Source organism: Archocentrus centrarchus, chromosome 16, assembly GCF_007364275.1.
Source record: "Archocentrus centrarchus isolate MPI-CPG fArcCen1 chromosome 16, fArcCen1, whole genome shotgun sequence".
Classification (NCBI taxonomy): domain Eukaryota; kingdom Metazoa; phylum Chordata; class Actinopteri; order Cichliformes; family Cichlidae; genus Archocentrus; species Archocentrus centrarchus.
The window spans coordinates 35,216,050-35,240,897 of NC_044361.1; the positions used below are offsets into that span (position 1 = coordinate 35,216,050).

General features: G+C 40.7%; 1 pseudogene; it reads right to left on the reverse strand.

The window, feature by feature from the left end:
- The window catches only part of LOC115794471 (collagen alpha-6(VI) chain-like), a 65,644-nt pseudogene extending 58,465 nt beyond the window's left edge, over nt 1–7,179 (reverse strand).
- Between the last annotated feature and the right edge of the window lie 17,669 nt (nt 7,180–24,848).

Below are 24,848 nucleotides of genomic sequence, written 5' to 3' on the forward strand. Positions count from 1 at the left end.
ACGTCTTCAAGAAACAACAAGAAGTCCAGTCGCCTCTTTTCAAGCTCCAGACTTGAAAAATCTTCTGTGTTCCTGCTAAGGGATGTTCTCATATGGCATATGGCCCAGTCAATTGGCTCCTCAGTACAGTGAAGTTTTCCTGTACGCTTAACAGAAAAACAACCCCAAATCATCATGTTTCCACCTCTGAGCTTGACTTTAGGGACGGTGCTCTTTGGGTTATACATAGCACTTCTCTTCCTCCAGATACAGCAGGTTGAGTCAGTGCCACAGAGCTTGATTTTTGGTATCATCTGACCTCAGCACATTCTCCAAAGCCTTCTCTGAATCATTTAGATGTTCACTTCCTGATGGTCTTGTAGCCCACTCCAGCCTTGTGTGGGTCTAAAATCTTGTCCCTAAAGTCTTTTGACAGTCTTACTCATGGAGGTGGAGAGGTTAGAATGGAAGAAATTGATTCTGTGGACAGGTGTGGTTTATAAATATACCAAGCTGAGATTAGAAGTATGTGTAATTGACTGACTGACTGTGCTATGTTGGCCACATGGACACAGCTAATCTCTGGGAGCCATAATTATGGCTGGAATTTAGGGAATCACATACTTATTTCACTCAATGTAAATCAATTTATAAGTTTTATGCAATGTGTTGTTATTTCTGGATTTTTGGTTGATATTCTGTCTTTTTCCATTAAAATGAAACTGCTGTCAAATTAGGGACTTTTTATTCTTTTGTAAGTGAGCATTAGGCAGGGGATCAAATGACTTCTCCCACTGTAGAACCTTGAGGGACCCCGCAACCAAGTGGGGATACAGTTGAGGAACCTTGTCCTAAAGGAGAAACTACTCTCAGACAAATGTAACAGGAATCATTTAATGGCTGTAACTTTAATAGAAAAGAATGTAATGATCTGTGGTGTCAAATGCAGAAGTCAGGTGCAAGAGCACAAGGACAGCAGAATTACCGAAATTGTCAGTTAAAGACAGAGCCTTAAAAACTCTTAAAAGGGCGGTTTTGTGCAGTGCTGTGAGTTGAACTTCCCAGAGATACAGTTTAAATCAATGAATAACTGTAGTTGGTTATAAACTAGCTTCTCTAAAACCTTTGACAGAAAAGGGAGCTGAGTTAAAGAGAATGGAACAATCTAAGTCACTTTTTGATGAGGGGGCTCTACTACAGCATGTTTGAAGGCAGCCATGTGCCAGCAGTACATGGCCCAAGAGTCTGACAAACATCTTGAGACGCTGTCTAGAGGGCAGTAAGATGACTGCAAATGCCGAACTGTTTCAGTAAAAGAAGAGAGTGTCACCTGCTCAAATTTCTCAAAAATCACTGGTCATATACGAGAAGCAGCATGATCTATGTTTAGATCATATTCATTGAAAACTGGATGGGTCCTCAGAGCTTTTGGTTGCAGATTGTGTGATTTAGCATACTCTTAAGAAAGACCACTATTGGCTTCACTTCTGGTGCTTACTAATAGCAAAAATTGAGGCTAATTATCACAGAACTGGAATTCCGACCAATAAGTATTACAGGTATGAAGGTACTTACCAGATATTCTGCTCTTAAATTCTACTATGGCTGTGCAAGTTCTCAGTCATTCAGGTCTCCAATCACAGGTCTTGGTCATTTTAAACTCTTGAAATAAAGCTAGCTAACTAGACAAAACACTCAAACACAAGCTAAACACTGTAGTGTATGCTGTAGCCTACAGTGCAGTGAGGACTACTTTGACCTTTACATAGGAGAGACAAATAACCACTCCACTGAGCTAGTGAAACAGGGAAAAGGGGAAAACATTCTCAAAGGAGTGTCCAATGTTCACGTTTTTGACTGAGAAGAGGGATCCCTCTTGCCCACTGTGAATGACTCTCCTTCAACAGATGTGGTGGCCTTCGACACCAGCTAACAGCTGAATCCATCCCCCTGCATTTCAGCTTCCAATAACATTGTGACCCATATAACCTTAATAATTTAATAATGATAGCAGGATGCGGCAATGTCTCACAAAGAATTCATTCCTAGGCTACATTACTCAACTCACACTATTACAGGTTGGGTCAAGGACTAGCAGGACCACTCCCATTATGGGTTAAATACCTGGATCCCTTCATCAGGGTTTAGAACTGAAAAGCCTCGTTTCATGAACCAAAAACAAGTGCAGCTGCCTTCATTTCAAATGCTTGAGACTTACTATAACTGAGGAAACTGTGACATTTTCTGTGTTTTCTCAAGTACATTTTAAAGACTGTACTTGTGTAAATGTGAATGTGCTAGCTGCTTGAGTCCTGTAAAAGAAAATGATAAAAGAGTTAGATTCAACTCATTGTCACTGTGCACACAAGGCACACAATGAAATGAAATGATCGTTCCAGATCACTCATCTAGAGACGAGCATCTGCGGTCATGCAGCCAGAGACAGGCGCTACTGTTAGGCAATGTGGTTCAAGTGTCTTGCCCAGATCTGATCTGATCCAAGTTTCTGAAATACTCTATGGTCTTCTTTTCAATCCTCTCGTTTTTCAGCTCACAGCCATCCATTTGCAGCAGGTTGCTGCCTCTCCCTGAGCCTGATTCTCCCCAGGTCTAGTCGTTGGGGATAATTTTGGATTCCATTTAAAATATTATAGGCCTTTATATTAAAATATTTATATTTCTGAGAAAAGATATTGTGAAATAGTGCTACATAAATAATATGCAGTTGAAACTGACCGTCTGACAGTCTAGTAACATAACAGAACAACTATGGCAGCAATGACAAAATTCTAACTTTGGGCTTCATCAGCCGCCATCACATTGATTGCCAATGGAGTGTCCATATAATTATTAGTAGCATTTTTGCTATTATTTACTACTATATATGTGCCATAAAATGAAGTCCAACTTAGTTTTACTTACCTTCCTCAGAACAGATTTCTCTCATGATGCGGTTTTTGATGGATTTCAAGGCATCAAATTCACTGACAAAAAATTTTCTATTTGGATTTCCGGCAATCTCATTCAGCTGAATGTCATTGGAGCCTTTCACCCCGATGGCGTAGGTGATGACACCCAGTGCCCTTAATTCTTCTGCAGGAATTCTAACTTCATCTTGGGATTTTCCGTCAGTGATGACAATCAGATACTCGGAGACTTTGTAGCCACGACTGGTCCTTGCATTCTTAAAATGTTCTATCATGGATGACAGTGCTCTTCCTGTTTGTGTCCCACCTCCTTGGTGATGTATTCCCTCCACAGCTTTTTTCATTTTCTTAGCATCTGAGTGCTCTGTTAGGTCAAACTGCAGAGAAGGTGAATCTGAATACTTCACCAGACCCATGCGAACATGTTCTGGCCCAATGTGGAAGGTATCAAGAAACTCAATGATGAACTTCTGCATGTCATTGAAATCGTTATTTTGGATGCTCCCTGAGTCATCCATCAGGAAGAAGATATCTGCTTGGTCCACCTGAATACATGCTGGAGAGAAACAGAAGTTAGAGCTTTTCACACAAAGAACCTGAAACCTGGACCTGAAATAAACATTCAAAGAGTCAGAAATGTTGGAGAAAAGATAACCAACGCATTTTAGGCTGCTTATGAACAACTAAAACTTAATAATGGAAGAGGGATTTCTTGCTGTTCTTTCTGGGGACAGAGTTTATCAGCTCCAGTCACAACATCTGTCTCTTACCTCAACACCTCTAACATTAAATATTCCATATTCCATCAATAATGCTACTACAAAAGCAAACTCATGGATGTTCATATAATTAAAGTTAACTTATTAGAAAAGCTTATTTCAAACCTTCTTTGACGTCTGTTTGGCTTTCCTTGTCCTGGACTCCAATCTGGATGATGGTGTTGCACAGGGTTGTCAGCAGAGTTTCTGTCAGAGGCTTCAGCTTGATGAAACTGTCCACAGTAAAAACATACTTAGACTTGGGGTAAGATGCCATCTCCACCAGCTCTGCTTCATTGGCTTCTTTGATTCCAACAGCGTAAACTGTGACACCAGCTCGCCGGAGAGCGATTGCAGCGTCGCTCACATTATCCTGGGATTTACCATCTGTGATCACCAATGCTATCTTCGGGACATCCTTCCTGCTGCCCTTTTCATCAGTGAAGATGTTTTTGAGGGTGAAGCGCAGGGCAGCTCCAGTGTTTGTGCCACCCTCATGGTAAGGCAGGAGGTTGATGAACTGCATAATTTCATTCCTGTCTTTGAACGTGTTCAGGTTGGCCTGTGCAGTCGGCACATCGTTGTACGTTACAATGCCTACTCGGATCTTAAATTCACCAATTTCCAGGTTGCTGATGACCGAGCGCAGGAAACTGCGTATCAGCCTGAAGTTTTGGTCCCCAATGCTTCCGGACTCATCAACAATGAACACAATGTCTGCAAAATTGGCTCTTGTGCAATCTGTGAAAGGAGTACAATAAATTAAGTCAACCCACCTGAAAATGCATTTGAAAACAGAAATACTCAGTTTTGCCACATATTGTATATAAAAAATGAAGAAATAATCAGTTTCTGGATATCTGCCTTTTAAAGCCTCAACTTCAGCATTTCAGCTGCTGCCATGTTGGTTTTTCTGGGAAAAGATGTACTGAGCCACAACAAGTCCACATGCATAAAGTTTAAAAATGATAATGTCAGTAAAGTTGCTATGAAGAGGTGAAAAAGTATAGATTTTAACACTAGCTGTAAATATGTTGATTTTACCGCTGAAGCATGTGTGACAATTGAAGTTTTAGTCAGACCAAAAAAGATCATGACCAGGAGGGCAACACAGTTTTTCTTAATTAGTTTTGCTAATTACTTCAGCATTTTGACCTGTCATGGTCTCAGGCTGCTTTGCTGCTTCAGGACGACTTGCCGAAATTGATGGAAGCATGAACTCTGTTCTGTTCCAGCTCTTTTTGGCCATCAGTTTGTGCACTGAAGCTCAATTGGGTGATGCAGTGTAAGGGTGGTTTTGATGACAGAATAATGACATAATGCATGTTGGTCTTGCCCAACAGTTTAAAGTGAAGATGATGATACTGCACGCAGACTTCAGGCTTAAACCTACTTACAATAAAACATCAATATGCTAGTACTCTGTTTTGGAAACACTGCTCTGTAGTTACTGATGATGATGATATACTGATGGCAGCTGTCTCACCTTCAGTGACATTCTCCGCTCTCCGGGATATGAACAAGTCAGTCAGCAAATTCACTTTGGAAGAATCAAATGCGAAATCACGGCTGACAAAGCGGTCCAGTGCATCCTGCGTCGCACCTGCAGCCACCCCCACAATAATGACTCCCGACTCTTTGAGCTCCTTCGCAGACCAAAACACGGAATCATCCGAATCTTTCCCGGTCACTACAACCAAATACTGCGGGGTGCCCTGGTCTGCCCGGCCCCCAGCCTCAGCAGTGAAAAAGTTATCTTTAGCATAGGACAGAGCTGCTCCAAGGTTTCGTGGTTGGTTGGGTTGTGGACGTAGTCGGAAACGTCGAATGGCGCTCAGACTCTGCTGTTTGGTTTGGTGAGCTTTGAGAAGGAACTCGACTCTGACGTCCTCACTGTACTGGGCCAAACCGACCCGGTAACCAGACGCTCCAAAGTCCAGCACATTCAACAGTTTGATGAGCTCATTTCTAAACACATTAAATTGTCTTGGAGTTGTTCCACTGTCCACCAAGAAGAAAATATCAGCAAACCTGTCGGCCAAAGCTGAAAGAAGACAGAAACAGACAGAAACGAGTTTTATTATACAGTAGTTAAGTCCAGAATTTTCACTGAACACCAAACAGAGTGTGTGCGCTCTCCTCCCTCACAGTGACCAGAGGCACAACTCAGCATGGGCAGTAATGGAAAATGTGAATTTTCAGGTTTCTGTTGGTTTGTGTCCATATCAAAACTTTGTTTAGTTGTTTCTTAGATATAATTTATTGCAAATAAAGCAAATAACTGAACTAACCAACCCGGCTGCTTTACCTTGTGTCTGATACTCCAGACTGTTACAGACAGTTTTCAGCAGGCTGGTTGTCTGAGCCTGGAGCTCCTGGTAGCTGTCAATGGTGAGGAGGAAGCGGTCCGGGGGCCAGTTAGCGATGTCTCTAAGCTGTGACTGGTTGATCTGTCCCACCCCAATAGCAAACACGATGACACCGTGCTGCCTCAGTTGCCTGGCAGGTTCCTCCACCTTATCAGTGGCTACCCCATCTGTGATGACCACAGCAATCTGAGGCACACGTTGGTCGGCTCGGCTCCCGGCCTCCTTGGTGAAGTACTGCGTCCGGAGGAAGTCCATGGCTTTGCCGGTTTGTGTGCCACCTTTTTGGTGGGAAAATCTCTCCACTGCATCTAGCAGGGATTCCTTGTCCGTGTGATCCTTCAGCTGGAACTCCGGAGAGGGATCATCACTGTACTGCACCAAGCCAACCTGAACTTTTTGGGGGCCGATGTCTAAACCGTCTATGGTGTTGCGGAGAAATGTGCGGATCTCCTGAAAGCTTTCAGTATCGATGCTGGAGGAGCCATCGACTAGGAAGACGATATCACCCACATCTGTACACTCTGGGTAGTAGAAAAATAAGATCAGTGTTATGTGTCCTACCACAGGTGCTACAGGAAGATGACACAAAGTCCCAGAGTAACATTATTAAGTATATATATATATATATATATATATATATATATATATATATATATATATATATATATATATATATATATACTCAATATATATAAAATCACATGAGCGTTACTGTATAAAATGTTCTTGCTTCTATGTTTTAATCCAGTGTTGAACTGGAGGCAGAATTCCATTAACCCTCTGTGGTACACAGCATGATCTCACTGAGGAAAATAAATATTTGTAATTGTTTTTGCTGCTTAAAGTTAGATGGTATAATAATTACTATAAAATATTTTCATTATTTTTTTAAATGTCGTAAAAGTTGTCTCCCATAGGACAAAATTGTACCATAATGGAAAATTGAAAAATGCCATATTTATATGTACAAAAACACATGAACACCTGGAATATGGCACACTTAAACTTGCATGTACAAAACACAACCTGGCATGTTCCATTCAAGTACCAACCTGTCATTGTCTGAGCAGGGATACTGGAGAAAACTGCAGCGGTGACGAAGCTGAAGAGAAGACCTGCGCTCCCCTTCATGTTGGGACGGCTCATTAGATTCTTTCTTCCTACAGAACCACAACATGGAAAGTGGAAAAAAAACACACCCAATAATTCAGTAGCACCTTTAGCAACAGTAACTTGAAATACACAGAAGAATCACCATTTTTTTTCAAAAATAGTTTCATGGACATAATCACTCTTTTATATATGTATGTATATATATATATATATATACATACATATCTCGCTATCTATCTATCTATCTATCTATCTATCTATCTATCTATCTATCTATCTATCTATCTATCTATCTATCTATATATATATATATATATATATATATATATATATATATATATATATATATATATATATATATATTTTGTTGGAGCTATTTTTGCTTTTGGATTAAAGTGTTGAGTTTCTTTTTTTGGGTTTATGGCTAAGTAGGCGTACACTTAATTTACTTAAGTAGGTCAAGTGGGAGGGGTCAGCAGGCACCGGGTCATATGGTTTTTTACCAGGCGACAGAGAGGCTGCAGACCAAAGTGCTTATGTCTGTAAGTTTTGCTGCGTAATGGAGAATAAACCGACCCAAATGCACTTTTGTATGGACATTTTTAAGACCTGTTTGACCTGCGTAAGATCCAGTTCTGAGGTGCCTCAGTGGCCATTTGGATTTGTTGGGTTTTGATGTGGACTACATTAAGTAAAAAACCTTTCCCTTTACTGGATACTTCTTGGATTACTGTGAACGTGGACTTGACTGTTTATTGGAACAGCTTTGTGGGAGTTTAGACGCTCAAGGAAGCACAGCAGCAGCCACGAGTGAAGGATCTGCGGCCTCTATGCAGCACACTCAGCAGGATCCAATCCGACTGCACTGGAAAGTCTTCCCTGGACATCGTATAGTACAACGGTGATGCTATTGTAGCACTGGAGGAACGTTTCATTGCACAGACTTTTTTGCACAGTATTGCAGTCTTTTTCAACCTTTTTGAGCCAAGGTACATTTTTTCCATTGAAAATCACGAGGCACACCACCAGCCAAAAATGTTAAAAAATGATACTCTGTAGCCTATATTAACAATATAGTCATTCTTATCAAAGTGTCTTAAATGGGAATCAAATAAACACAAAAAATATATATCTTCTTTCAAATAAAAAGTGCACGCAACATGTCCACTTCAAAAACACAGCTTGAACATAAATGCCACAACAATGTGGTCTTAGAGTACAAAACGTCAGCGTTTTGCAAACTAATTCTGTCCAAAAGCATTCTATTACCAGGAATAACACAACACAATACATGGAAATAGAGGCAAGCTCACAGCTAATGCCAGTTTAATATCATCATGTATAAGTCCCCCGTACAATGTTTTAATGGATGATGGTTATCATTGTTAACTATAACCCTATACAGTACCACCGAATACATGTCATTTTGTATCGCCTCGGATCGCTTAGAACCTCGGGTGAGTGAGTACGGGAAAAGGACCGGCAAAGTGTACCTGATTGTGTACCTGGCAAAGTGTACCGTCAAATCGCGGCGAGTCGTTCCGTATGGAAACACGGCTTAACTCTCTTGTCTCTATGTACAATGCAATTCGCTACCTGCTGCTATCTAGTCTAGTGATATGGAAGAGTATTACATGATTATGCTCCCAGTCACTACTACAGCAGAGACACTCGTGGCATATTAGGTGAAACTAGATAATTTCTCACGGCACACCTGACGACCTCCCACGGCACACTAGTGTGCCGCGGCACACTGGTTGAAAAACACTGCAGTATTGGACTATATTGGACGCTATACGGCCTACAGACTCTGCTGGCGCACATCGGGCCTCCACAAGCAACCTGCTGCATGGTATGTGTCTCGTTGACATTAGATGAACCTTTCTGAAGTCAGTTTGTATTAAGATAAAAAGGTACCATGTCAAACGCCGCATCGAAGGCGGCATCAAAAGCTCCTAGTGACGCGCAGACTGCAGCCAGGTCTAAACGGAGCACCAGCTTCACAGCGAAAGGATTAATGTTTTTCATACAATCATGTCAGGAAAAAAGAGCCAGCAAGTTTAAGCAAGCTAAAAAGTACATGAACCAGCTGCGTGAATTAATGCAATCCACGGACAATGTTACCGCTGTGAATTCTTTATTGAATAGACTAATAAAATGCCTGGATGAGGCTAAAGAGTTACATGAAACCTTTTTATCAATGGATTTGCCGGAGGAGGAGGTGGAAAAACAGTCTAAATACTTTGATCAAAAGGTAACTGTAATTTCAAGCTTCATTCAGGATGTAAAGAGCTGGTTGTCTAATGCTGGACATTCATATAATCAGTCCAATGATAACCCTCCTGTTGAAAATCAAAGTAATGTTTCTGATGATGTCCAGCCAGAGGATAGTGTTTCTAACATCGCATGTTCAATAGAACTTTCTAAATCCAGCTCTCGAATATCTAAAACATCATCCGCCACCTCTGCCAAAATGAAAGCACAAGCTGAAAAGGCAGCATTAATGGAGCGCATGGCTGCCTTAAACAGTAAACATCTTCTAGAGGCAAAAGAGGAAAAACTAAGACTGGAAAAGGAGCAGTTAAGGAAAGAAAAGGAACAACTGGCCTTAGAAACTGAATTAAAGGAGATTAATGCAAAGCTTAAGGTTCTGAAGCTAAGTTCCAAATGCAGCTCTAAAAGTTCAGATGGCATGAATTCATATGTTGAAAGGGCAGAATTACAAAAGAAATTTGGACTAAATCCATATGCTGACCAGTCTGAACCATCTCAAAGCCAATCTAAATCTCCACTAGACTGTCAAGCTGGCACTGTCAAGCCAAAACATCCTGAAATAATACAGCTACCAGTTGCAGACGCTCTGCAAAACCAGACAACAATAACACAAATGGCACATGATGCTCCTAGTGTAGAACAGCAATCCTATCCCACTCAGGACACTTTGAGAATCATGCAATTATTATTATTATTATTAGTTTATATGACAGGGACAGTGTACATTAATTAACATTACAGTAAATGCACCAGAATTAGCCAAAAGGCTATTTTTCATCTGTTGTCCCTGGACAGATCTTAAAATTGTCTACCTAAAAAACAACAATAAGAGGATTACAATGAACAAATATAAAAGAGCAATAAAACATTATAATTCTTCAAATCCTGTTGATAAAAACAGAATCCAAGTTAAGTATAATACAGACAAAAAATTATACTACATAATAACATGAAGACACAAGTGGCAAGAGGGTTGGGTTGAGGGGAGACACTGTCCATAATCCTATTAATGCTGACATATCTGATGTGTTATGAACCAGTTTTTCAGATGCTTTTTGAACAGAGTGTATGTGGTCAGTTCTCTGATGTTTTGAGGGACACAGTTCCACTCCTGTGCTGCTGTAACTGAAAAGCCACTCTGACTGAAGGCACTTTTCCTGAGAGGAACAACACGGTCTCCTCGGGCCGCCCCTCGTGTTACTCTGTGGGTGGCATTTCTGATGTTAACAAACTGACTGAGTGGAGGAGATGACAGACCACGGATGATTTTGAATATCAGACAGAGATTTGAATACTTGATGACATTTTCCCAGCTTAAAAGCTTATGCTTTTGTAGAATGGCACACTGATGATATTGTGATGGTTTTCTATCCAAAATTTTGATTGTTTGTAAAGTGACTCTAAAGGTTTGAGTGTTGTTTTGTTTGCCTGTGACCAGGTTGTAAGACAGTAGGTGATATGAGACAGAACCATACTGTACATGAACATTTTAGCTGCCTGAAGTGATAGGTGTGATCTTATGTAACGGAAATTTGCAATATTAAATTTCACTCGCTTACAGATCGTTTTTATCTGTGGTTTAAAAGTTAGTCTAGAGTCTATTATGATACCTAGGTATTTGAATTCTGACACAACTTTTATTTTTTCACCTGTCACATAAATATCTGCTTTATTATTTGCAATGTTTGATTTAGAAAAGAACATTGAAACAGTTTTGTTTACATTAAGTTGTAAGCAAGACTGGTTTAGCCATTCAGAGACATGGGCCATAGACTGTGAAAGTTTTTCAGCTACTTGTGTTGTGTTTTTACCATGCGTGTAAATGACGGTATCATCTGCATACATCTGAATATAGACATCTGGACACACTGAAGGTAAGTCGTTTATATAAAGTGAAAATAGCAGAGGGCCCAAAAAAAAAGACCTTGAGGTACCCCTGTGGACAGAGCGAGGAGCGGTGAGTGGTAATCCCTGATCCTGACTGACTGTGAGCGATTCGAAAGATTTTATTGCATCTGCTGAGAAGTTAAATTTTCTTAATTTGGTTAACAATATTTTATGGTTTTACTGTGTCAAAGGCTTTTTTTAGATCAAGAAACACAGCTCCAACCACACCACCTTTATCCAGCAAATGTTTGATATTTTCTATGAAAAAACAATTAGCAGTTTCCGTAGAGTGTTGAGTTCTGAAACCAAATTGCATTGAATGAAGGGAAAATGTAGTGGTATTCAGATGTGTTATTATTTGTTGGGAAATAAGTTTCTCTGCAACTTTTGACACTGTAGGTAAGATACTGATTGGTCTGTAATTTTCCACTGACAATGGATCTCCATTTTTGAATACTAGGACAACAGCAGCTATTTCCACACACTTGGAAATATCACCTCAATAATGGAGAGATTGACAATTTTGGTCACCGGTGTTAATAATGTGCAACTGAATTCTTTCAGCATGCACATATCTATGCCAAATATGTCTCTAGTTCTGGAAGCTTTTAGTGTTTTTATTGTCTGTAAGACTTCAGATTCTGTGACTGTGCCTAGATTGAAAATCGGCTCTGACTTATTTATCGGACAAACGTTCAGATTGTTAGGTGGGAAGCTTTGGGCAATAGTGGATATAGATTCAATAAAAAAATTATTAAAGGCATCTGCAACTTTGTTTGTGTTATTTGTAATTTGTCCATTTATCTTAATTTCTAGAAGTTGTTTCCTTTTTATGTCCTGTCCTAAAAGTTTTTTCAGTTGGTTCCATTTTGTTTTAGAATCCCCTTTTGCATTTTCTATTATAGTCAAGAAAAAATCTGCTTTAGCCTTGCGTATGGCTTTAACAGTTTTATTCCTCAATGTTGTGAACAGATTTTTAGCATTAACTGACTTAGTTTTAATTGCATTTTTTAACGCAAGATCCCTCTCTTTCATTAGTTTGAATGCCGCTCCCACTTGTTAACTGAGTAATGGGGCCTAAGATGTAACTGGAAAGCAGCAATCAGTTTTTTTAGACGTGTACTTACATTTCTCAAGGTGCATGTCAGGTTTGTTTCAGAGACGATTTTCAGTTATACACAAAGGATCAATACAGAACTCTAAATCAGGCCTTATTAGATCATAGAATGATAATTTTTGCATATAATCCAATATATCAAGCATTTAATGTGTCCCAGAGTGCCGTTTCCTTCCACCGTGTTTGCAGAAATCACATAGAAAAATACACAACAAAAACATAATCCAGATTCCTCAGCTGCTAAAAGCATTTCCTACATTTGAATATCAGCCACCATGTTGTGAGCATAATTCAATTCAATTCAATTCAATTTTATTTATATAGCGCCAAATCACAACAAATAGTCGCCTCAAGGCGCTTTGTATTGTGGGTAAAGACCCTACAATAATACAGAGAAAACCCAACAGTCAAAACGACCCCCTATGAGCAGCACTTGGTGACAGTGGAAAGGAAAAACTCCCTTTTAACAGGAAGAAACCTCCAGCAGAACCAGGCTCAGGGAGGGGCAGTCATCTGCCACGACTGGTTGGGCTGAGGGGAGAGAAAAGACATGCTGTGGAAGAGAGCCAGAGATTAATAACAATGAATGATTAAATGCAGAGTGGAGTATAAACAAAGTAAATAAGGTGAATGAGAAGAAACAGTGCATTATGTGAACCGCCCAGCAGACTAGGCCTATAGCAGCATAACTAAGGGAGGGTTCAGGGTCACCTGATCCAGCCCTAACTATAAGCTTTATCATAAAGGAAAGTTTTAAGCCTAATCTTAAAAATAGAGAGGGTGTCTGTCTCCCGAATCCAAGCCGGAAGCTGGTTCCACAGAAGAGGCGCCTGAAAGCTGAAGGCTCTGCCTCCCATTCTACTCTTAAGTATCCTAGGAACCACAAGTAAGCCAGCAGTCTGAGAGCGAAGTGCTCTGTTGGAGTGATATGGTACTATGAGGTCTTTGAGATAAGATGGGGCCTGATTATTCAAGACCTTGTATGTGAGCAGAAGGATTTTAAATCTTATTCTAGATTTAACAGGGAGCCAATGAAGAGAAGCCAATATGGGAGAAATCTGCTCTCTCTTTCTAGTCCCTGTCAGTACTCTAGCTGCAGCATTTTGGATCAGCTGAAGGCTTTTCAGGGAGCTTTTAGGACAGCCTGATAATAATGAATTATAATAGTCCAGCCTAGAAGTAATAAATGCATGAATGAGCTTTTCAGCATCACTCTGAGAAAGGATGTTTCTAATTTTAGAAATATTGCGCAAATGCAAAAAAGCGGTCCTACATATTTGTTTAATATGTGCATTGAAGGACATATCCTGGTCAAAAATGACTCCAAGATTTCTCACAGTGTTACTGGAGGCCAAAGTAATGCCATCCAGAGTAAGTATCTGGTTAGACACCATGTTTCTAAGATTTGTGGGGCCGAGAACAAGAATTTCAGTTTTATCTGAATTTAGAAGCAGGAAATTAGAGGTCATCCAGGCCTTTATGTCTTTAAGACATTCCTGCAGTTTAACTAATTGATGTGTGTCATCTGGCTTCATTGATAGGTAAAGCTGAGTATCATCTGCATAACAATGAAAATTGATGCAGTGCTTTCTAACAATACTGCCTAAGGGAAGCATGTATAATGTAAATAGAATTGTTCCTAGCACAGAACCCTGTGGAACTCCATAATTAACCTTACTGTCTGAAGAAGACTCCCCATTTACATGAACAAATTGGAGTCTATGAGATAAATATGATTCAAACCACTGCAGTGCAGTACCTTTAATACCTATAGCAAGCTCTAATCTCTGTAATAAAATGTTATGGTCAACAGTATCAAAGCTGCACTGAGATCCAACAGGACAAGAACAGAGATGAGTCCACTGTCAGAGGCTGTAAGAAGATCATTTGTAACCTTCACTAATGCTGTTTCTGTACTGTGATGAATTCTGAAACCTGACTGAAACTCTTCAAATAAACCGTTCCTCTGCAGATGATCAGTTAGCTGTTTTACAACTACTCTTTCAAGAGTCTTTGAGAGAAAAGGAAGGTTGGAGATTGGCCTATAATTAGCTAAGACAGCTGGGTCAAGTGATGGCTTTTTAAGTAGAGGTTTAATTACAGCCACCTTGAAGGTCTGTGGTACATAGCCAACTAACAAAGACTGATTGATCATTTTTAAGATTGAAGCATCAATAATTGGAAAGACTTCTTTGAACAGTCTAGTAGGAATGGGATCTAATAAACATGTTGCTGGTTTGGAGGAAGTAACTATTGAAGTTAACTCTGAAAGATCAACTGGAGCAAAAGAGTCAAAACAAATACCAGCAGTGCTGAAAGCAGCCGAACATGAAGAATAATCTTTGAGATGGTTATGAATAATTTTTTCTCTAATGTCTAAAATTTTATTTGTAAAGAAATCCATGAAGTCACTACTAGTTAACGTGAAAGGAATACTCGGCTCTACAGAGCTCTGACTCTTTGTCAGCCTGGCTACAGTGCTGAAAAGAAACCTGGGGTTGTTCTTATTTTCTTCAATTAATGATGAATAGTAAGATGTCCTAGCTTTACGGAGGGCTTTTTTATAGAGCAACAAACTCTTTTTCCAGGCTAAATGAGCATCTTCTAATTTAGTGAGACGCCATTCCCTCTCCAGCTTACGGGTTATCTGCTTTAAGCTGTGTGTTTGTGAATTATACCACGAAGTCAGGCACTTCTGATTTGAAGCTTTCCTTTTCAGAGGAGCCACAGTATCCAAAGTTATACGCAGTGAGGATGTAAAACTATTGACGAGATAATCGACCTCACTGGGAGCAGAGTTTAGGTAGCTGCTCTGCACTCTGTTGGCACTGAAGAGCATAACAATGAAGGAATTAGATCTTTAAACTTAGTTACAGCACTTTCACAACGACTTCTACTGTAAAAAACGTATTCGCCACTGCTGTGTAATCCATTAAAGTAAATGTAAAACTATCATTTTTTAATGCAACAATAGGAAGTGACATCATCCTGATGGGAACTGTAGTTATTTTATTCTTGAAGGCCTCTCATAGCTCTGCTGGTGCTGAAAACTAATGTTTGACTATGGCTTTCTGAATACAAGTAGGGCTGCAACTATCAGTTATTTTAGTAATCAAGTATTCAATTGATTACTCCGTCAATTAATCAAGTACTTGGATAAGAAATAATTTTTCATTTTAACAATTCATCAACATATTATAACTTCCGTACTGCAGATGTTTCTCTGTGTGAAACAAACCGGGTGGATGGAACAGCTACAAAGTTCTCTGTTCTTCATGTTGCTGATCAGGTGGTTGATAAAAACATTTTGACGGAGCCCCTCTGTACTGAAGGGGGTGGGGGTGGGGGGGCACCGAACGATTGCTAGTGCTAATAGCAGCCCCCCCTTTCCCCAGTACACTGTGGTTATAGGTCTGTTCTGGTGGCTACAGCTGACATCCTCTGCACAACACGCGCACACATTTAAACACGCGCACTCACAGCACAGAGAAGTGAAGGCGTGGAGAAACATCTAAGCGATCCACTCGTGTTAAAGGGTCGTTTTTGTTTTTTGTTTTTTTTCCCAAATGACGGAAATCTCTTACAGCGATGGAGAACTAATGTGGAGGAAATGCTCCACTTACACGGAGACACCTGAGCTGCAGAGTTGAAACGAAACATCAAAGCAACAAATTTGTGTCGAGGATTTTTAATAATCGAATTGCATTACTCCTAGAATCGTTGCAGCCCTAAAACCTGCATTAAATTTTTAGTTTGTGTATCAAAATACATGAAGGTTGGTGTTTAACTTTCAAGCTGGGATTTTTTTGTTGAATCGGAAGCCTCAAATTTTACTTTGATCTTCATTTTCCCTCTTACTTCTCTTCGTGTTCATGCCGGTTGCTGTTTCGATTTATGCAGCACAGACATGACCATAGTGAGATCAAACGTACACATTGTGAATGAAACTGTCCGTGCTCTGTAGCAGCGACCTAGCCGGGGCGGAGTCTGCGAGGTGCGCTTCTTTGAGAGGCAGAGGAGCGCAATCTTTGTTGGATTTGAATCAGTACGTTTGGATCCAATAAAAGCAAAGATGTTAACAAATAAATTGGACAGTAATCTGGCGGTTTAGTGATATCTTCAGAGCTGTGGTCTTGACTGGTCTTGAAATAAAATCCCGAGTCCGCAAGGTCCGAGTCCATGACAAGACCGAGACCATCAAAAAGAGGTCTCGTGACCGGTGTTGTGCCAAAAAGTGATCGTCTGCCAGAAAGTGATTTTTGATGTTTCTGTGTGCTTTTATGTGTAATGTATTTGCTCATATTGGTGAATAGAGTGTAGTCAATAGGATTTATGAAGGGCTTAGATATAAAATGAAGAAATGACCTGTTATTCAAGTATGTTTATGACTCTGCATTATTGCACGTACATTATAATAAATCCAGTCCTCTTTGGTCACTGAAAATATCTTTATAGAGTGTAATGTCATATTTGTTCTGATTTCTGCTGCCCTCTTGGCCACATATCTCTTTAAAAATCTGGCCAATCGCAGTTTTTACCCTGATAAATAAAGAATATATAAAAGTCGCTGCCAAAAACTGATTGCAGCTTCTACGTTGTGACAGAAATGTTGTTTCTTACTCAAAATGACTTGATATCATTCATGAGAAATATGCTTGACTTATTTTTCACAGATTATAGGTCAAGAAGTCATTTACAACAGTTTAAATATGGGCAATCATTTTCTGGCAATCACTTTTTGGCAGACGATCACTTTTTGGCACAACACCGGCGGTGAAGACAGAAAGGAGAGCTGTTCCTGTGAGAGGAGGAGAGGCTGGTTGCCTCTTTTAGGTAGTTAGGGGTTGGGGATTTAGATGTGCCCTTCCAGCCATACATTGTGGCTGGGTTAGATTGAAGTGTGTTTAAGTCATTTGGAGTGAAGCCACGCGTGTCCATTGAACTCACAGTGCAGCTGGAGTTCCTTCATCTTGAGAGAAGAGCCCGGCAGCCAAAGGTGTGTCCAATCAGCCAAGGGAGTTTCCCACACTTAAACCCCATGGGAGGGGGTCTTGTCATCAGACCGGCAGCTAAGTGGCTTTTTATAAGTCTTTAAACTCTTTGTGTAAGTGATTGTTTTAATAGGGAACTGGTCTGATAATTTTAGGAAGCAGCAGTAGAGCTGCGAGGGATGGTCCCCCTTCTCCCTCTGTGGTGTTTTGCAGTGGAGTGATTTAGGCCGGTAGTGTGACGGTCCATTTGGGTTGCAGTGGGGTGTTATGGAATAGCATGTGTTGATTTCCATTTTGCAGTGATTGGGTGCAGTCATTTTGGAGAGAGAACCTTGCCTGAGCTGATCTTTGTCTGTTGTCTGGGGTTGTCATACTGAGTACCTATTAAACTATTTTAAGTCTGAGATTATAAATAGTTATATTATTATTATTAAGTCGAGTGTCCTTGTATTTTGTTCTCTGCCTTAAATAAATATTACAATATGAATATATGACTAAAATAACTCCTAATTATGAAACACTAAGCTAATGGAACATCAACCATTGAGGAATATTTTTTCAGTCTGTGTGTGTTATCACTCTAGTGGTTACACTATTGCTACACTTCATGCTTCACAAGCTCACGCACACGTACTGCAGCTCTTTGATGGAGTATTAGTGCCACACCAAGAAAAATATAGCAGAAGGATTGAAAAAGGAAAGATAATATTTTTACTTTTTTCTTGAAATGCTATTTTGACTTTAATCCTGTAACAGTACTTTGAGATTTTGCTCAAAATTTTTGACTTTATTTTCAAAATGAACAACTATAAATGAGATCATAGCCCTTTCGTGCAGTCGTCGCCGCAGAGGACACAGGACAGTTCTCTTGAATTTGCATGTACTTTGTTGTTATAGTTGCATATCATCAGCCAACATACTGGATGCTCGTGCATCATCCCATACACTGCCCCCTACTGGCCAGTCATCACTGGTTTTACTCAACAGAAAGTCAGAAATGTTGAATCACTGGTTATATTTCAACTGCAATTCATACCATTACTGTAACTTTGATGTTCTTGACAAACCTCATGTACAGTGACAGTTTTAGTGTAGTTCCATCCATCCATTCACTTCTGCTTATCCTGTTCAGGGGGCTTGAGCCTATCCCAGCTGACATAGGGTGAGAGGCAGGGTACACCCTGTACAAGTTGCCAGCCCGTCGCAGGGCCAACACAGAGAGAGAGACAACATCCACACTCACGCCTATGGGCAATTTAGAGTTTCCAGTTAACCTAACCAGTAAGTGCCTGTCTTTGGACTGTGGGAGGAAACCGGAGTACCCAGAGGAAACCCACGCAGACAACATGCAAATGCCACACAGAGAGAGGGAGGGACCTGGGCCAAGGTGGAATCAAACCCAGGCCTTCTAGATGGTATTCTAACTGTGAGGCAGCAGTGCTAACCACTGCGCCACAGTGCTTCTCATTACTGTTAGAATCTAACTAATGTAGCAGTTTTAAAAAACAAAATATTTTTGCATATTATCTTCATAAACTGAGTGAATATTACTGTTTTTAGATTTTGTAGCATTCAAGGACGGTGGCGCATACACCATCTGAGTCAAGGACAGGTCACTGCCAGCAGTGGTGACAGTGGATCTGAGGTTGCTGGAGGAGCTGGTGATACTGAGGGAGCTGAGCAGACAGAGCTCAGGTCCAGACTACTGTGGAGGCCTGGCACCTTTACAGAATGTCTGGGTTGGAACGGAGGGATCTCCTTCATTTCAAGGCTTCTGTGGCTTGTGCACAAATAAGTGCAGGTTGCAACAAGAGGAAGACCAAGGGGAACTCTACTCCAGTGAAACACAGAGCGGCGTCCCGGCCGCCCCCTGAGATCAGGTTTGGCCCTGGTAACCACTGGCCTCTTCTCACCAAAGCAAAAAATGCCAGCAGACACCACGGTGCTGCCCTGTATGTTTTGCATGCTTTCCATGCAATATAGTTAGTGGAGATGAGACAGGTGTGATGAGCAAATCAGAGGGAAAAGGAACATTTGTACAGCATCAACCAGGATTTCTTTTTAGTTCTACATCCCATAGTTGGCACTTTTTGTAAAATCATATTTAGTACCTGTTAATTGATGCAGACATTTTATTTTTGGGTTTGTGCCCTGGAAGTTTTGCCAAATTTCCTGGCAAAGTGAATTATTGTAAATGGTAGTGAAATATTAAGCTGCTTTCTGAAAGTGCATTTTTTTTTTTTTTCATCATTCATCAGTCAGGAGCTAACTAGGTTCAACATTTCTGAAAAGTATTAGAATATGTTAAACTGCAAGAGACTGAAAGATTAGCAGCATTTAAAATGCTTTTATTTCATAGTTTTCACACATATTTTCTGTTAATGGTTCAAAGTCAAACATACGGTATCCAGCTGAGTGGACATGTTTGTAACGCAGTGAAAAAAAGATTCTTAAAGACTTTTTTTTTTTTTTAAAGGAGGAATTAAAAACACCCAGAAAGAAAAACCTTGCCTTCTCATATTCATGCGTAAAAGAGCCTGATTAAAGCCAAAAGATCCAAAATCTGAGATTAAACTCAAAATATTTCAACTTTATTTTTAAGATGGAGAGAGTGGATGGATGGATAATACAAAATAAAGTCCTTCTAATATTCTTTTTAAATGAGTCGTTAGTAGGCAGCTCTGAACTTAGACTTCAGCAGCCCATCTATACACAACAGCAACACAACGGTTGCACAACATCACACTCAGTTACCACATTTATGCCATTAAGACATGTAAAGCCCCAAACCATGAGCTAATCCACTAAATCTGTGCACTGAAGATCAAACTTCATAAAGAGTGATGTTTTGGGCAATAAATTACCTTTCTTATGGCCCGAGACGTCAGTCATTGTTAAGGTTTGTCTCGAATTAAACATTATTCAGGAGCTTTGCTGGTGTGCGGACCTTTTTATCTGTTTCTTGGTTATATTTTTTGGCCCAGCACCCAGCCTTCAATTATCTTTGGATGTGCATGTCTTTCCTTTTTTAAAATCTTCAAATCAGTATTACGTGTCTAATATTGATTTGAAGGTGAAGCCTTGGAGCTGCTCCACTCACCCCGAGTGTCAGTCTGGATCTGTGAACTATACAAAGCTGCTGGTTCTTATGTGGAGGATAAAGGAGCAACAGGTCAGAGGGACGAGCCAGAGTTATTGCATCCAAACATTCAGCAAGAAGAACATTTGAAATGAATCACAAACTGAAGCCACGTAAGGATGCCAAGGTAGGAAACATGCTCATCGTTATGGGTACCATCTGCAGCCAAAATATTAACGCCTGCTCCACTCTGACACACGATGAGTCGCAGTCCTTCAGTCTGTACTTAAGAAAAGTTTCTGAGCTTCACTGAAAGTCTCAGCAGAAAAACTGCTGCTTTTCACAACCATCTGATTTTAAAGCAGAATCACACGGACAGCAGGCTGACAACAAGGAGCCATAAACTGAGCTGAGATCAGATATCATCAGGCGATACTGTCAGAAGGACACAGAGCGTACACTGTGCATGCAACAAGTCTCTGTAAGTGTAAAATAACAGCCTCTGTCACACTCCAGCAGATTTTATCCTGCAGACTGAAAGAAAAGTCCTCAACATCAAACTTCCCAACCTGAGCCAGAAAAATCTGCATTTCTGTTACAGAAAGAAACATTTGAACCCACTTACAGCTCTGCTGCAGCAGCATCAGGACCCTCTGCACCCAAACACAGCAGACCCAGAGCTGCAGGCTCACGGCTGCTTTTAGATGCTCGAGAGGAGGAGAGGGACGATGACGGGGAGGTGGAGGAGGAAGGCTGGGACCTCCTCCAGCTCCTCCCTTTATATGCTGCACAGATGTGGATTTACATCTTTAATTTGGATTTCAGAGGAAAATAATTTCTGGTCATACTGATGCATCTGTGTGTCCTTAAAGAGTTTGTAACTGCTGATGGCTTCAGACTGGAGATAGAGGAGGATCCAGATTCTGAGCTCTGACTTTGACTTATTCTCACAGCAGAACTCAAGAACTGTGCAAACAAATGCAAGAATCAGTATCCTGATATTTCATCTGTTTTCTGCTCATTCACTGGCAAAAGCATGTGAAAGCATCTCAATCTGATTTATGTCCAGACTCTGACTTGGTCACTTTAAACCTTTCATTTGGGTTTTGAGCCGTTCAGAGGTGGACCTTCTGCTGTGTTGGCCTGCTGAGTAACCCAACCATGCTTCAGGACATGAACAGACCTTCACACTACCATTACCATGTCTGACTGTTGGTCTGATGAGCTTTTGATGAAATGCTGTGTTATGCAGATATAACGGGACTCAAAACTTCCTCCTTTCCTCAGAATCTTTTCCCTAAAGTTTTGGGGCTCATCAGGATGTTTGTTGGCAAATGTGAGAGGACCTTAACTGATCCAAGTGAGGTCTGCAGTTCTTTAGATGTTGTTCTGGGTTCTTCTGTGACCTCCTGGATGAGTTGTCGATGCGCTCTTGGAGTAATCTTGGTAGGCCTGGGGTCCCAAAGCCTTAGAAATGGCTCTGTAACCCTTTCCAGGCTGATAGATGTCACTGACTTTGTGTCTCAGCTGGTTCTTTAAATCGTAGCATGATGTGCTGCTCTTTCAGTGCCTGCTTCACTTTGTCAGACAGCTTCTTCCTTCAGCAGGCGTGCAGTGATCAGGCCTGAGTGTGGCAGAGACACTGAACTCATCTTTTAAAAAAAATTTGATCGATCAGTAAATTCATAATTTAATGAAAAACTGCATGTTGAATTTATTCTGGTTATATTTGTCTGATATTAAAAATTGATCTGCAACATGTGTGACAAATATGCAAATGAGAAATCAGGAAGGGGGCAGATACTTTTTCACAGCACTGTATCGTTTGTGCACAATTTAATATGCAGCTGAAATAAACAGAATGGACAGCAGTTTGTGACCCAATAATGCAGAACAGAAAAATAAACCAATAAATAAATCAGATGTCAAAAAAACCTTTGCTGTCCCCTGCTCCACATGTGCTGTGTGTGTCTGCATGGGTTAAATGCAGAGACTAAATTTCACTACATCATGTGTATGTGACAATAAAAAGTTGTTTGTTGTTGTTTGACTTGGAAATTATTGTCAACCCCCCCCCCCCCCCCCCCCCTCACAATTACAATATTACCATGAAAGAAATCTGAAGAAAAAAAATTAGCAACAAGGCTTTGAGTGTCTTTTTCCCAGGAATGCAGAGCTGCTCCTTCTTTCCCATCTTTTCTCTTCCTCTGGCTCTCTCAGCCCCTGCCTCTGCACAGATGCTCCTGGTTGACCAGGAGGCGCGTCTTCCAGCTCCAGCAGCTCATCTGTTACTCATCCCCCATTTCCCTGCAGCTTTTCTTGGCTTTTCCTCTACACCTTCACCTGACTGCTGCAGCATCAGGCTCACTTTAGCTTCTATTCTTAGCTTTCAAGCAACACTTTCATATCTGGAATTGCTCACCTGCCTGCCTGCTCCTCCACAAACTCTGTGCTCAGGAAATAACCGCATGAGCGTATTCTCTGTAGATACTAAATGTGCATGGAGGTAGTAAGTCTTTAACCATAACTCTGCAAAAACATACAAAAACACATTATTACTGTATTACCATATGTGCATTAACGGCACAAGACTATTATTTTATTTTGACTCTTTACAGCCAGAGGAGTTGGGAGTCACTGTCTGCTGGTCATCAGACAGAATGCAAGCATTTCCCAGGAAGTTGTGTGTCCTGTGTGCTGGATAACAGCCTGCAGTCACTTGTTGCAGTCTTCAGCAAACCTCACACGTCTCCTGAGCAATCCCAGCCCAGTCTTCTTTGGTGAATCTCTCAAGCTCCTCAAGCTTTGCTGGTCTCCTGACATGGACTTTGGTCTTCAGTTCACCCCAGATTTTCAACTGGATTCAAATCAGAGCTTTGTGCAGACCCGTCAGTAATGTTCACTTTAGTCTTCTGGAGATCGTTCTTCACCAGGAGTGATGCATGTTTTAGGTCATGGTACTGTTAGAAGACAAAGCAGTGACTGCATGAGGCTTTCTTTCAAAATCTTCACATATCCTTTCTCCATGATTCCTTCCACTTTGACAAGATTCCCAGTTCCAGACACACTGAAGCATTCCCACAGCATGACAGTCACACCACCATGTTTCACTGTGGGGACGATGTTCTCTGGGTTCTCCCTTCTAAGCAGGGTCTCTGTGGCCAAAGAGCTCTAGTTTCCTCTCATCTGACCAAAGGATGCTTCCAGTGCAGAATCTTCTCCTGGTTGCGATTAGCATCTGTCAGTCTGGCTTGAATTAGTCTTCTGGGCAGAAGTGGAGTTTTTCTTGGTTGTGGTTCATTCCTGTGCAGGGTTCTAGTGACTGTTGTCTTTGAGATTAAAATTCCCATCATTCACTGGTGTCTCGGCTGTTACTCTGAGGTCCTTATACACGTCTCTCACTAGTTTTCTTTCCAGAGTCTTCATAATCTCTCACTTCCTGCCTCTGCCAGGTTCAATCTGGACTGCGTGGCTCGCTTTTAATTTTTTGATGTTTCTCGCTCCACTTCTTCACACTTGGAAATGCTGTGATCACTTTTTTTTCTCAAGGCTAAACTGATTTCTTTTGCTTTTGGCATGATTTTCATTCTAGTGACAGCTCAAAGCTTTGCTGAGGTTTTCATGCTGTGTGTGAACTGGAAGGTAACCCTCAGTTTAAACTTCACTTGATGCATTTTGAGCATCACAAAGTTAAAGCACATCATTGCACAGCAGTGGTTTGTGCTGTGGCTCAATAAAAAGGTTATTCGGGGTGTAATAATATTGACCTAGTAATTTTATTTTTTTCTTAAATAATTCTGTTTTTGCATGTAAAGCAAAATCATTGCTGCTTTCTAAAGAAAACTAGTATGTAAACTAGTAAATGTTAAGCTGAAAATCATTTGCTCTTTTAATATTATTTGTATTAATTGTGTCCTTATCTTTTTGGCCATCTACATGCAGCTTGAGGTTCAGAGGAAAGTGGCTCTGCAGTTAATACTGACTAAAGCATTTAATGCTAAAAAACACATTTTTCCTCTTATTGTACTCACATTGGAAAGAGAACACAATGTGTGTGTGTGTGTGTGTGTGTGTGTGTGTGTGTGTGAGTGTGAGTGTGTGTGTGAGAGAGAGAGAGAGAGAGAGAGAGAGAGAGCTGCATGGGAAGAATCCATCCTGGCAGGACCATCTTTTTCTGGAAAAACAGAGCCAGAGTTTGGTTCTTTGGAAATTCTGAAGAAATTCTCCCAAACAGAGGATGCTTATATAAGATGAATTACTGGGAACATCACTGCAGTTTGCTGCGGCCCAGAACAATAGCTCCACCAAGCTGTTCCACTTTTTGTTGGCAGTCACATTTCCCTCATGTTTCATA